The sequence below is a fragment of the Urocitellus parryii genome, chromosome 11, assembly GCF_045843805.1.
Source record: "Urocitellus parryii isolate mUroPar1 chromosome 11, mUroPar1.hap1, whole genome shotgun sequence".
Lineage (NCBI taxonomy): Eukaryota > Metazoa > Chordata > Mammalia > Rodentia > Sciuridae > Urocitellus > Urocitellus parryii.
In genome coordinates, this window is record NC_135541.1 from 77,258,510 (window position 1) to 77,273,126 (window position 14,617).

General features: G+C 38.9%; 1 protein-coding gene across 1 annotated transcript in view; it reads right to left on the reverse strand.

The window, feature by feature from the left end:
• The window catches only part of Dpyd (dihydropyrimidine dehydrogenase), an 803,780-nt gene that overhangs the window by 189,437 nt on the left and 599,726 nt on the right, over positions 1–14,617 (reverse strand). The window lies entirely within an intron of this gene.

Consider the following 14,617-nt stretch of genomic DNA (forward strand, 5'->3'; position numbering starts at 1 on the left):
GTCAGCTTCCTCATATATGAAATGAGGCCAAGAAAAGTATATGTCTTAAAGGGTTAGATGAGAAACTGCATGCAAAATGCTCCACAGGGCCTAAGATATTGTAAGCCCTTCATAAAAGTTAGTTCATCACCCCATTGTCACCTTCATCATCATTATTCCTAGTAATTAACAAAATTCATTATCAGTTTCCTGATAAAAGGACTATACTTATTTTCCTCTAAAACGTGAAGAGGATTAGTTTCAAGCTTTATAAATACTGTTGTCATTGGAAGATTGCCACTTGAGATTTTAGAGACATGATGAAAAATAAATTAATATTTCCTTTATGTTTATATTTTGCCTTAATTTTTGATGGAAGTCTCTAAAGAATGAACAATTTGGAAAGGAAACAATCAAGAACATGAACAGAGAGCCTTCAGAAAGAGAGAGAAAATCTTTACCATCTGTACCTCAGAGCATTGATCTCCAGGATATACAAAAAAAAAAAAAAAACTCAAAAAACATAACACCAAAAACATAAATAATCTAATCAACAAATGGGCAAAGGAACTAAACAAGCATTTCACACAGAAAAAAACATATGAAGAAATGTTCAACATCTCTAGCAATTAGAGAAATGCAAATTAAAACTACACTGAGATTCCATCTCACCCTAGTCAGAATGGCAATTATCAAGAATACAAGTAACAATAAATGTTGGTGAGGATGTGGGAGAAATGGTTCATTCATACATTGCTGGTGGGATTGCAAATTGGTGCAACAACTCTGGAAAGCAGTATGAAGATTCCTTAGAACACTTGGAGTGGAACCACTATTTGACCCAGTTATCCCACTCCTTGGCTTATACCCAATAGGCTTAAATCAGCATACTATAGTGACACAGGCACATTCATGTTTTTAGCAGCTCAATTCACAATAGCCAAGCTATGGAACTAACCTAGGTGCCCTTCAACAGATGAATGGATAAAGAAAATATGGCATATATGCACAAGGGAATATTACTCAGCCATAAAGAAAAATGAAATCATGAAATTTGCTGGTAAATGGATGGAACTGGAGAATATTATGCTAAGTGAAATAAGCCAGTCCCCAAAAAACCAAAGACCAAATGTTCTCTCTGATATGTGGATGCTAACCCATAACAAGGGAAGGTAGAGAGGAGAAATATAGAAGTTCATTCAATTAGACAAAGGGTAATAAAGGGAAGGGAGGAGTCATGGGAAGAGGAAAGACAGTAGAATGAAGCAGACATAATTTTCCTGTGCTCATATATGAGTACACTACCATTGCAACTCCACATCATGTGCTACAAGAAGAATGGGATCAAAATTGGAATGGGTTGCATTCCACATGTGTTAAAATATGTCAAAATACACCCAACTATCATGTATATCTAAAAACAAAAACAACAACAATAAAAAAAGAGTAATTTGGTGGGCTGGGATGGAGGCTCAATGGTAGAGCCCTTACCTAGCATGTGTGAGGCACTGGGTTTGATCCTCAGTACCACATATCAATAAATAAAATAAAGGTCCATTGACAACTAAAAAAAATTAAAAAGAGCAACTGGAATACATAAAATATGTAGAAAGGACAGTATCATTCTTCTTATTTCTCTTTCCCTTTTAGGAGGTAGGAATTATAAGACATTTTGTGAGAGAAAGATAATATTAAACTTAGGTACATAGCCAATTTCATACTGGATCCATACTGGGAAAGAAAACAATGAATGTTACACTTCATTTATAATTTATACTGTGAACATGATAAGGACTAGTATATTCTCAAATCAAATTAATCCACAGTTTTAGCATTTAAGACACAGTGAAAAATCCCTAATTCAAGTGTACAGTATCACCTATAAAGCCAAAATAAATGGAGAAAGATAAGAGTTCTCAGTCTTGGGTTACAGTGTCAATGTAAGACTTGAGCTGTGTTAATTCAACAAGCTTGATCTTGATTGCTAAGGCATGCTTGTCAATATTTAGTTCCCAGGGGGCATGTCAGGGGCCTTTAAAGAAACTAGCTTAAATACAAAATACTATAGCAAGATTTGTGATCCTTTTCCTAATGCTCAGATTAAACTGAAGATTTTTTTCTTTTAGCTTTTTAAACCAGGAACGTGTTTTCCATACTCCTATGGTAACAAGAGAAGGAGAAATTGCATAAGAGAATTGTAAATGCTGTTATTAGGGCTTCTTGAAACCCAGATAAAATTCTGTCACATGAAATCACTCTGAAGCTTTTATCTGAAATACCATTTCCTCACCATGATTACAATATACAAAAAAAAAAAAAACTTGGGAAAAATGTTAATCTGCATTCAGAAGGAAATATAATACAGATAAGATGATGGGCAATGACTTCCATAAACCCAGAAACAGTTTGCAGTTTTAATCTCTCTACAGTTAGAATCTTCTACAATGATACTGCAAAGTTTCTGATCTTCTGTAAGTTTTTTTTTTTTTTTTGTATTGCTTAAAGTGCTGACTCATTAAAGCAATGACACTTAAGAGTGTGGATCAATCTTACAAATATAAAACATGATATGAAAAATAGTATTTTTCTAAGTTAATACATTTCTCTTTACCATCTGATTTTTATGGCTTAATAAATATTGATTTGAAATTTAAAATTTTCCTTTCTATTGAGCCTGAAAAAAATATTCTATAAATTTGGATATGATGAAGATTATGACCGAAAAACACACAATAAACAGATATTCATATAATTGAAAAGTTATCTTCACTTGATGATCAAAATTTTCATACATCAAGTTCTTATAGCTGAAAATGGTCTTGATATTATCTACTTGTTTTTTTTTAAATTTTTATTCTTAAAAGAATGACTAAAGAGAAAACCAGATCAATGCTATAACAAGGATTAGGCTGGAACAACAGGAAGAGCCAGATCATGATCCAGGGACTATCGGTTAAACAAAAAGAGCTGTGATTGGTAATTCTAATTTTTAATATTTAAATGGCCTATTCGTAGTCTATAAATTTCTGAATTAAAAATGCTAACAATTCATTGAAATAATGCCACTCTTGTTTTATCATATTTATTTTACTAAGCTAAGATAAACATATAAAAACATCCTTAAATTCTATTTGAAATTTTTTGTGGTGATAAATTTTTCCATCAATGTCCCTGATTTAATCTGCCTAAATATCAGTTGACTTTCACAACTATCATCATATTTTATGGATGAGAAATGACTCTGATGCATCAGGCAAGTCCAATCCAATAACACAAAGATAATATATTTAAACCAGGCTTGAAGCTGGGTCTAATGATTGTAGCTTGATATTTATAAACATATCAGAAACTTCATGATTAAGGGAAAACTTAAAAACAAACATGCTGTGACTTTTGGGCCTAAAAATATTTTTTTCTAGAAATATTACTCTCTGGCATGTGTCAAAAATCCAGTTATGAGAAAGATAAGACTTTCTAGTTTTCACTTATATTGCCTTGTCTTTTCTAAGAAAACCCCTTCAATTTTCCCCTAATAAATAACAGAGGTACGACTGGATGTTTTCAGTGTCCCTTTTATCTCTGGACACTGCCCTTATTGGACACTGGAAATCTTAATTATAAATTACATCGCACCACATTCACTCTTCTTCATCACACTTCTGCCTCACTGTTATGTGCTGTTTCTCAAGGTCCCAGGCCCATGGTAGTAAGTCTTTTGCCCGACCCTTCCATGTGCTTGGTGTTCTAAATTTACATATTATTGCATGATTGGCACTTTTCATCATGCACATCTTGTCTCAATGTCATTTCTCAGAAACACCTTCCTGGAGTCCCAGTCTGAAGTTCTGTCCCTTTCTCTATCATACTTATGTCACCTAGTTTTCTTATTTTCACAGAAGTGTGGAGTAGCTAAGATTGTCCTTACTCATAGTTCATTCTCTTTCTCACCATTCTCTGCTTCCTGCTTTCTTCACTGCTTTATATTCAGACTTTAGAATATTACCTGCATATGGTAGGCTCACTAATAAATGTTTAATATGTAAATACTCAAATCAGAATCTCTTTAATATCCAGATGTAATATACCCTACAAAAAATAGTTTTAAGAATAACATTTGCCACTGGGTGTACACAGCTATAATCCCAGTGGCTCCAGAGGCTGAGGCAGGATTGCAAGTTCAAAACCAGCCTCACCAATTGTCTCCCTACACAATTTAGGGAGACCCTGTCTCAAAGTTAAAAAATAAAAAAGGGCTGGAATGTGGCTCAGTGGTTAAGTGCCTCTGTGTTCAATCTCTAGTACCAAAAACAAAAATTTGTCTTTATTAGTGCCATTTATGGTTACTTGAATGTGGCAGAATTTGTGTCACTAGGATATACAATATCTCACTTATTTTTTATTGTGCAATGTGTGGTTTTTATATTAATATTGATCATGAGAAGATAATGATCTTTTAATCTCACTAAACTTTCAAACATAATTTTTTAGATCATTCTATGTACACTACTGTGCTCAATTTTAAACATGTAACCCATCTACTCATACATCAGAAAATTTTGGTATTCTCCATGTAAATGATTAATTTCTTAAGAAAACCCAATTCCTTCATTATAGTTCAAGCCTGATTTCTCCAATCAGAATTTTATAAATTAAACATTCCATATCCAATATATTCTACAGCATTTTTATAACAAAAGGAAATGTTTTGTTCTATAAATAAAATTTACTTTTATTTTTTTTTTTTTTTTTTTTTTTTTCCTTTTAAAATCCTAAGAAATTGATTTTATTTTTTTTTTTTTTTTTTTTTTTTTTTGCATTTTATTTATTTATTTATTTATTTTTTTCCCACTCTTTTTTTTTTTTTTATTGGTCGTTCATAACATTACATAGTTCATAATACATCATATTACACGGTTTGATTCACGTGGATTATGAACTCCCCCTTTTACCCCATATACAAATTGCTGTATCATATCAGTTTCCCTTCCATTGCTTGACATATTGCCTTTCTAGTGTCTGATGTATTCTGCTGTCTGTCCTATTCTCTACTGTCCCCCCTCCCCTCCCCTCCCCTCCCCTCCCCTTTTCTTTCTCTACCCCTTCTACTGTAAATCATTTCTTCCATTTGTATTATCTTGTCTTGCCCCTCCTTTCCTCTTATATGACATTTTGTATAACCCTGAGGATCGCCTTCCATTTCCATGCAATTTCCCTTCTCACTCCCTTTCCCTCCCACCTCTCATCCCTGTTTAATGTAAATCTTCTTCTCAAGCTCTTCGTCCCTACCCTGTCCTTGTTTACTCCCCTTATATCAAAGGAGTCATTTGGTATTTGTTTTTTAAAGATTGACTAGCTTCACTTAGCATAATCTGCTCTAATGCCATCCATTTTCCTCCAAATTCTATGATTTTGTCATTTTTTAATGCAGAATAATACTCCATAGTATATAAATGCCACATTTTTTTTATCCATTCATCTATTGAAGGGCATCTAGGCTGGTTCCACAGTCTTGCTATCGTGAATTGAGCTGCTATGAACATCGATGTAGCAGTGTCCCTGTAGCATGCTCTTGTTAGGGCTTTAGGGAATAGACCGAGAAGGGGAATAGCTGGGTCAAATGGTGGTTCCATTCCCAGCTTTCCGAGAAATCTCCATACTGCTTTCCAAATTGGCTGCACCAATTTGCAGTCCCACCAGCAATGAACAAGAGTGCCCTTTTCCCCACATCCTCTCCAGCACTTATTGTTGTTTGACTTCCTAATGGCTGCCAGTCTTACTGGAGTGAGATGGTATCTTAGGGTAGTTTTGATTTGCATTTCTCTGACTGCTAGCGATGGTGAGCATTTTTTCATGTACTTGTTGATTGATTGTATGTCCTCCTCTGAGAAGTGTCTATTCAGGTCCTTGGCCCATTTATTGATTGGGTTATTTGTTATCTTATTGTCTAATTTTTTGAGTTCTTTGTATATTCTGGTTATTAGGGCTCTATCTGAAGTGTGTGGAGTAAAGATTTGTTCCCAGGATGTAGGCTCCCTGTTTATCTCTCTTATTGTTTCTTTTGCTGAGAAAAAACTTTTTAGTTTGAGTAAGTCCCATTTGTTGATTCTATTTGTTAACTCTAGCGCTATGGGTGTCCTATTGAGGAATTTGGAGCCCGACCCCACAGCATGTAGGTCGTAGCCAACTTTTTCTTCTATCAGATGCCATGTCTCTGATTTAATATCAAGCTCCTTGATCCATTTTGAGTTAACTTTTGTGCACGGGGAGAGATAGGGATTCAGATTCATTTTGGTGCAAATGGATTTCCAGTTTTCCCAGCACCATTTGTTGAAGATGCTATCTTTCCTCCATTGCATGCTTTTAGCCCCTTTATCAAAAATAAGATAGTTGTAGTTTTGTGGATTGGTTACTGTGTCCTCTATTCTGTACCATTGGTCCACCCGCCTGTTTTGGTACCAGTACCATGCTGTTTTTGTTACTATTGCTCTGTAGTATAGTTTGAAGTCTGGTATCGCTATACCGCCTGATTCACACTTCCTGCTTAGTATTGTTTTTGCTATTCTGGGTCTTTTATTATTCCATATGAATTTCATGATTCTTTTATCGATTTCTGCAAGATATGCTGTTGGGATTTTGATTGGCATTGCATTGAACTTATATAGGACTTTTGGTAATATCGCCATTTTGATGATGTTAGTTCTGCCTATCCATGAGCAGGGTATATTTTTCCATCTTCTAAGGTCTTCTTCTATATCTTTCTTTAGGGTTCTGTAATTTTCATTGTATAAATCTTTCACCTCTTTTGTTAGGTTGATTCCCAAGTATTTTATTTTTTGGGGGGATATTGTGAATGGAGTAGTTGCCCTCATTTCCGTTTCGGAGGATTTGTTGCTGATATACAGGAATGCCTTTGATTTATGCGTGTTGATCTTATATCCTGCCACTTTGCTGAATTCATTTATTAGCTCTAATAGCTTCTTTGTAGACCCTTTTGGGTCTGCTAGGTATAGAATCATATCATCTGCAAATAGTGATAATTTAAGTTCTTCTTTTCCTATTTTTATGCCTTTAATTTCTTTTGTCTGCCTTATTGCTCTGGCCAGTGTTTCGAGGACTATGTTGAACAGAAGTGGTGAGAGAGGGCATCCCTGTCTTGTACCAGATCTTAGAGGGAATGCCTTCAATTTTTCTCCATTCAGAATGATGCTGGCCTGTGGCTTATCATAGATTGCTTTTACAATGTTGAGGTATGATCCAGTTATCCCTAATTTTTCTAGAGTTTTGAACATAAAGGGATGCTGTACTTTGTCGAATGCTTTTTCTGCATCTATCGAGATGATCATATGGTTCTTATTTTTAAGTCTATTGATGTGGTGGATAACATTTATTGATTTCCGTATATTGAACCAACCTTGCATACCAGGGATGAATCCTACTTGATCATGGTGTATAATTTTTTTGATATGTATTTGAATCCGATTCGCCAGAATTTTATTGAGGATTTTTGCATCAAGGTTCATTAGAGATATTGGTCTGTAGTTTTCTTTCTTTGAAGTGTCTTTGTCTGGTTTCGGAATCAGGGTGATGTTGGCCTCGTAGAATGAATTTGGAAGTTCTCCCTCTTTTTCTATTTCCTGAAATAGCTTGAAAAGTATTGGTGTTAGTTCCTCTTTAAAGGTTTTGTAAAACTCTGCTGTATACCCGTCCGGTCCTGGGCTTTTCTTAGTTGGTAGTCTTTTGATGGTTTCTTCTATTTCCTCTATTGTTATTGGTCTGTTTAGGTTGTCTATATCCTCCTGGCTCAATCTGGGCAGATCGTAAGACTCAAGGAATTTATCTATGCCTTCACTATCTTCTATTTTATTGGAGTATAAGGATTCAAAGTAATTTCTGATTATCTTCTGTATTTCTGTAGTGTCTGTTGTGATATTGCCTTTTTCATCCCGTATGCTAGTAATTTGGGTTCTCTCTCTTCTTCTCTTCGTTAGCATGGCTAAGGGTCTGTCAATTTTATTTATTTTTTCAAAGAACCAGCTTTTAGTTTTGTCAATTTTTTCAATTGTTTCTTTTGTTTCAAATTCATTAATTTCAGCTCTGATTTTAATTATTTCTTGCCTTCTACTTCTTTTGCTGTTGTTTTGCTCTTCTTTTTCTAGGATTTTGAGATGAAGTATGAGATCATTTATTTGTTGGTTTTTTCTTTTTTTGAGGAATGAACTCCAAGCAATGAATTTTCCTCTTAGAACTGCTTTCAATGTGTCCCAAAGATTCCGATATGTTGTGTCTGTGTTTTCATTTAACTCTAGGAATTTTTTAATTTCCTCCTTGATGTCTTCTAATACCCATTGATCACTCAGCAACCTATTGTTCATTCTCCAGGTGGTGCTTGATTTTTCCTTTCTTCTTTTATCATTGATTTTCAGTTTCATTCCATTATGATCAGACAAGATGCATGGTATTATCTCTACCTCTTTGTATTGTCTAAGAGTTGCCCTGTGACATAGTATATGGTCTATTTTTGAGAAGGTTCCATGTGCTGCTGAGAAAAAAGTGTAGCTACTTGATGTTGGGTGGTATAGTCTATATATGTCAATTAAGTCTAGGTTGTTAATTGTGTTATTGAGTTCTATAGTTTCCTTATTTAACTTTTGTTTGGAAGATCTGTCCAGTGGTGAGAGAGGTGTGTTGAAGTCTCCCATGATTACTGTATGGTGGTCTATTAGACTCTTGAACTTGAGAAAAGTTTGCTTGATGAACACGGCTGCACCATTATTTGGGGCATATATATTTATGATTGTTATGTCTTGTTGGTGTATGGTTCCCTTGAGCAGTATGAAGTGTCCTTCTTTATCCCTTTTGATTAGCTTTGGCTTGAAATCTATTTTATTAGATATGAGTATGGACACTCCTGCTTGTTTCCGTGGTCCATATGAGTGATATGATTTTTCCCAACCTTTCACCTTCAGTCTATGTACATCTTTTCCTATCAAATGCGTCTCCTGTAGACAGCATATTGTTGGGTCTTGTTTTGTGATCCATTCTACTAGCCTGTGTCTCTTAATTGGTGAGTTTAAGCCATTAACATTTAGGGTTATTATTGAGATATGGTTTGTTCTTCTATCCATATTTGTTTATTGATGTTACTAAACCTGATTTGTTATCCTCTTTGACTACTTTCCCCCCTTTACTGTCCAACCTCCCATTGTTGGTTATCAATGTTATTTTCCATTTCCTCTTCCTGTAATGTTTTGCCAAGGATTTTTTGAAGAGATGGTTTTCTAGCTGCGAATTCTTTTAACTTTTGTTTATCATGGAAGGTTTTAATTTCATCTTCTAACCTGAAGCTTAATTTCGCCGGATACACGATTCTTGGTTGGAATCCATTTTCTTTAAGCCTTTGAAATATGTTATTCCAGGATCTTCTAGCTTTTAGAGTCTGCGTTGAGAGATCAGCTGTTATCCTGATTGGTTTACCCCTAAATGTAATCTGCTTCCTTTCCCTTGTAGCTTTTAAAATTCTCTCCTTATTCTGTATGTTGGACATCTTCATTATAATGTGTCTAGGTGTGGATCTCTTATGATTTTGCACATTCGGCGTCCTGTAGGCTTCTAGGATTTGGGATTCTGTCTCATTCTTCAAGTCTGGGAAGTTTTCTTGTATTATTTCACTGAATAGATTGCTTAATCCTTTGGTTTGGAGCTCTGTGCCTTCCTGTATCCCAATGACTCTTAAGTTTGGTCTTTTGATATTATCCCATAGCTCTTGAATGTGCTGCTCATGGTTTCTTAGTAGACTTGCTGAGCTATCTATGTTCTTTTCAAGTTGAAATACTCTGTCTTCATTGTCTGATGTTCTATCTTCTAAGTGATCCACTCTGCTGGTAGTATTCTCAATTGAGTTTTTAAGTTGGTTTATTGTTTCCTGCATTTCTAGTATTTCTATTTGTTTGTTTTTTATTACCTCTATCTCCCTGTGAAATTGATCTTTTACCTCCTGGATTTGTTTGTCGATGTGATCTTTCATTGTCTGATTTTGCTGTCTCATGTCTTCCTTGAGACTCCAGATCATCTGAAGCATGTATGTCCTGAGCTCTCTATCTGACATTCCATCTGTTGCAGCTATTACCTCTTCTAAAGTTGAGTTGACCTGCATTGCCTGTGGTCCTTTCTTTCCTTGTCGTTTCATACCGCTGGCGTTTCTTTCTGCTTGGTGAAATTGTTGTGTCTTTGATATTTTCCCTCTATTTATTTATATTGCTCTTGTATAGTTGGAAAATCACTCTTGCAGGGCAGGTAGTGGTTGTGATCCTCCTCCAATTAGTGTGAACCATCTACCATGCTGGCAGGCCCTAGGTCTGCTTTGCTGGTCGGTCAAAGGTCCACCTACTCAGCAGGCGCCAGGGGCACCTGTGTCACTCCGTAGGTTGCTGGGCCTAACCTCCTGATGGGTTGCAGGTTCGCCTCGTTTGCAGGCTCTGGGGGAGGGGCCGATTCCACCCCTCAGCAGGCTTTGGGCCCGCTCTGCTGTTGTTCACAGTCCCCCGCCTACCTGCAGACACTGGGGGAGGGGACGGGCCTAGCCCTCAGCCGTCCACCGGACCTGTCCTAGTGGGTCCGGTCCGCGTTCCCTGCAGGCGCGTGTATCTGCTGTCTCTTGGCTGGTTGCTGGGCCTGACCCGCCCGCCCTAGGCTTGCAGGTTCGCCTCGCTTGCAGGCACTGGGGGAGGGGCCGGTTCCGCCCCTCAGCAGGCTTTGGGGCCGCTCTGCTTTTGTTCACAGTCCCCCGCCTACCTGCAGACACTGGGGGAGGGGACGGGCCTAGCCCTCAGCCGTCCACCGGACCTGTCCTAGTGGGTCCAGTCCGCGTTCCCTGCAGGCGCGTGTATCTGCTGTCACTTGGCTGGTTGCTGGGCCTGACCCGCCCGCCCGTGGCTTGCAGGGTCGCCTCGCTTGCAGGCACTGGGGGAGGGGCCGGTTCCACCCCTCAGCAGGCTTTGGGCCCGCTCTGCTTTTGTTCACAGTCCCCCGCCTACCTGCAGACACTCGGGGAGGGGACGGGCCTTGCCCTCAGCTGTCCACCAGACCTGTCCTAGTGGGTCCGGTCCGCGTTCCCCGCAGGCGCGTGTATCTGCTGTCTCTTGGCTGGTTGCTGGGCCTGACCCGCCCGCCCGTGGCTTGCAGGTTCGCCTCGCTTGCAGGCACTGGGGGAGGGGCCGGTTCCGCCCCTCAGTAGGCTTTGGGGCCGCTCTGCTGTTGTTCCCAGTCCCCCGCCTACCTGCAGACACTGGGGGAGGGGACGGGCCTAGCCCTCAGCCGTCCACCGGACCTGTCCTAGTGGGTCCAGTCCGCGTTCCCTGCAGGCGCGTGTATCTGCTGTCACTTGGCTGGTTGCTGGGCCTGACCCGCCCGCCCGTGGCTTGCAGGGTCGCCTCGCTTGCAGGCACTAGGGGAGGGGCCGGTTCCGCCCCTCAGCAGGCTTTGGGGCCGCTCTGCTTTTGTTCACAGTCCCCCGCCTACCTGCAGACACTGGGGGAGGGGACGGGCCTTTCCCTCAGCTGTCCACCGGACCTGTCCTAGTGGGTCCGGTCTGTGTTCCCCGCAGGCACGTGTATCTGCTGTCTCTTGGCTGGTTGCTGGGCCTGACCCGCCCGCCCGTGGCTTGCAGGTTCGCCTCGCTTGCAGGCACTGGGGGAGGGGCCGGTTCCGCCCCTCAGTAGGCTTTGGGGCCGCTCTGCTGTTGTTCCCAGTCCCCCGCCTACCTGCAGACACTGGGGGAGGGGACGGGCCTAGCCCTCAGCCGTCCACCGGACCTGTCCTAGTGGGTCCAGTCCGCGTTCCCTGCAGGCGCGTGTATCTGCTGTCACTTGGCTGGTTGCTGGGCCTGACCCGCCCGCCCGTGGCTTGCAGGGTCGCCTCGCTTGCAGGCACCATAAAATTTACTTTTAAAGTCACAGGCATTCAGAAAAAATAGTACTTTAAAATATAAACTTATTGCCAATTGCCAGATTTTTAAAAAAGATTTAAAACATGGAGATATCCAGAAAAGAAAAAAACTTTAACTTTTACAAGAATTAGCTCATAACATTTTTTAATTTCGTATGGATTTCTGAGAAATTCTGTGGTATAACATCTGTATGACTAGTCCCTCTGAGATCAGAAGGGTGTAAATAAATGCCCCTAGGCAGCAGCATCCACTTGACTTAGCATGTTGAGGGAGAACCACTAGCTGGAGAATGAGAAATGGCACAATTGTGCTAGGAATGCTCAGCTGTTAGGAAGAGATAGCTCTGCACCATGGATAGAGTGTACAGAAAGCACCAAGGCAGAATTTAGCAGTGCTACCTAACACCCCATTAGATAGCATTGCTGTGTCCTGCAATCCAGGATCCTTGATCTTTGGTTTTCCCATGCAATCAGCTCAGTACTCTATTATACCTTGTCAAGTGACCTCTGGTGATCTGCAATTTTCCTCGTATTTTATGTGTATACTTTGGTGAATGCTACATAATCTAGTTTCGCCCCTCCTTTTAGTAGGCAAATGAGAAACAGGAGTTTTATTTAGATCAGGATAATTCATCTACCCCATAGCAGAAAGTTCCTGAAAAGCTCAGCATCTTAGCCCAAATGCTGACTTAAAAAGAAGAGTCTGGGGTGGGAATACATTTTTTTCTCATTTTGGGCTGGGACAAGCCTTTCAGGCAGTCTGAAGTTGTAGTTTGAAAAGGATTACTATTCCAGATCATTCTATTTTGGTGAGGATAAGGAAGCTTAAGATATGATTTAGTGTCTGTCAGTTCTGAGGACGTATAGAGTTTGAATCCAACTTTACAAAGTCCCTAGCTGTTCCAAAAGATCAGGTGGTATATTCTTTTTTCAGCAGTAAGCTGTCTTCTAAGCTACAGCAGAAGCTTTGTTGTCAGCAAAAGAGTATTGTACTTAAAATCACACCAGAATCCTTTTCTTCTGATGCCCCTTCAGTCACATTTGTGGACAACCTCTTCTCTCTGAGTCCTGGATCAAGTGTTTACAGGATTCTTTTTCAAGGATTAAATGAGAGGAGAAGCATTAAAGTGTGGTGTCAGAGCATCATGGAAGCAATCACTTGGTTCTCTTGTCAGCTTCATTAGCTGAGCACAGGGTCCCCACTGGTTGTAGAAGGGGATCAAAATTTGTGCTTGTTTAAAGATCATACTAACTAGGAAGGCCTGTCTCAGCAATCAGCTATTCCTTAGGAAGATGCATTATTAGCTACAGCAACAATTTGTATGTTTGTACCTGCCAAACATGATGTTGAAATTTAACTTCCATTAGGATAGTACTAGAAAGTAAAATCTCTAAGAAACATTCAGGTCACAAATATTCTGTTCTCACAAATGGCCCAATGCTGTTACCTCAGAAATGGGTTCATTTTCACAGGAGTTCATTAGCCCCCCTTAGAGCTCTCTTCTCTCTCTGTCTTCCTGCTTTGTGATACTTTTGGCCATATTATAATGCAACATGAAGGCCTTCACCAGGTGCTGGTACTTGGATTTTGGATTTTTCAACTACCAGAACTGTGAGCCAACATATTTCTTTTTGTTTTAAATTACTCTATCCGGGGTATTCTGTTAGAGTCTCACAAAACAAACTAAGATAACCCTTCTAAAAGCATATGCTTGTTAACAGCTCTGACTGACCCCCAATTTGTTCCAAAGTCTATATCTTTGAGTGCCTAATGATAGATTTTAAGATTGTTTGCTATTTTTATATGCTAGGCAATTTAGGCATATTATGCAATTAATACAAAAGATACTGTTACATATATTTTAATTGCATGATGAAGTATTTACAATTTTTGGTGAAATAAATGAGAATACAACTGAACCTATGGTATGTTTTCAATGCTGATAAAATATATATTTTTGGTGTGTATGTGTGTAAACTTATAAATATATAATGCATGAAGGTATGTGTATATATTAATGATGATTAGATCTAGATGATAAAATTACTGCTAGTTTTTATCTTCTATTTTATTATTCACACAAAATCTTTAATAACATTTGTTTTGGTAATAATTTGAATGTGTCAGAATCATTGGATTTCAGGTTATTACAATTTGGAGTAATCTGGCACAAGGGCTATGTATTATATTACTAGTGGCCTTGTCACTCTTTGAGTCTTTCAATTTTATAACTGGAAAAGGGAGGATTTCCTTACATTCAGAGGCATCTTATATTTGAACAAAAACTGCCATTATCTGACACTCAAATCACACAAATTGTAGTGTATGAACTACTTGTAAAATAGTGTGTAAACACTAACACCATGGATAGTAAATTGAAATATCAGAGATATGAGCTCATCCAATTGATAGTTTTCTTCATTTCACTCAGCATATCTACTTAGACGTCTAAGAGTTGTTTTCATACTGGATGATAAGCACCATGAAGGCTGAGCCAATGTGCGTTTTCTTTACATCTCTCCAGTGGCATGCCAGGCATATAGCTGGGTCTCAAGATTTGTTAACAGAAAAGAGGGGAGAAAAGTATGTAGGAGGGCAGTAGAAACCTTAAACAATTTCCTACTAGGATTCTGGTCTTCCCAAAGGAAGTACTGATGATCATGCTATTGAGAGCCATCCTAGATCCCCAGTGGC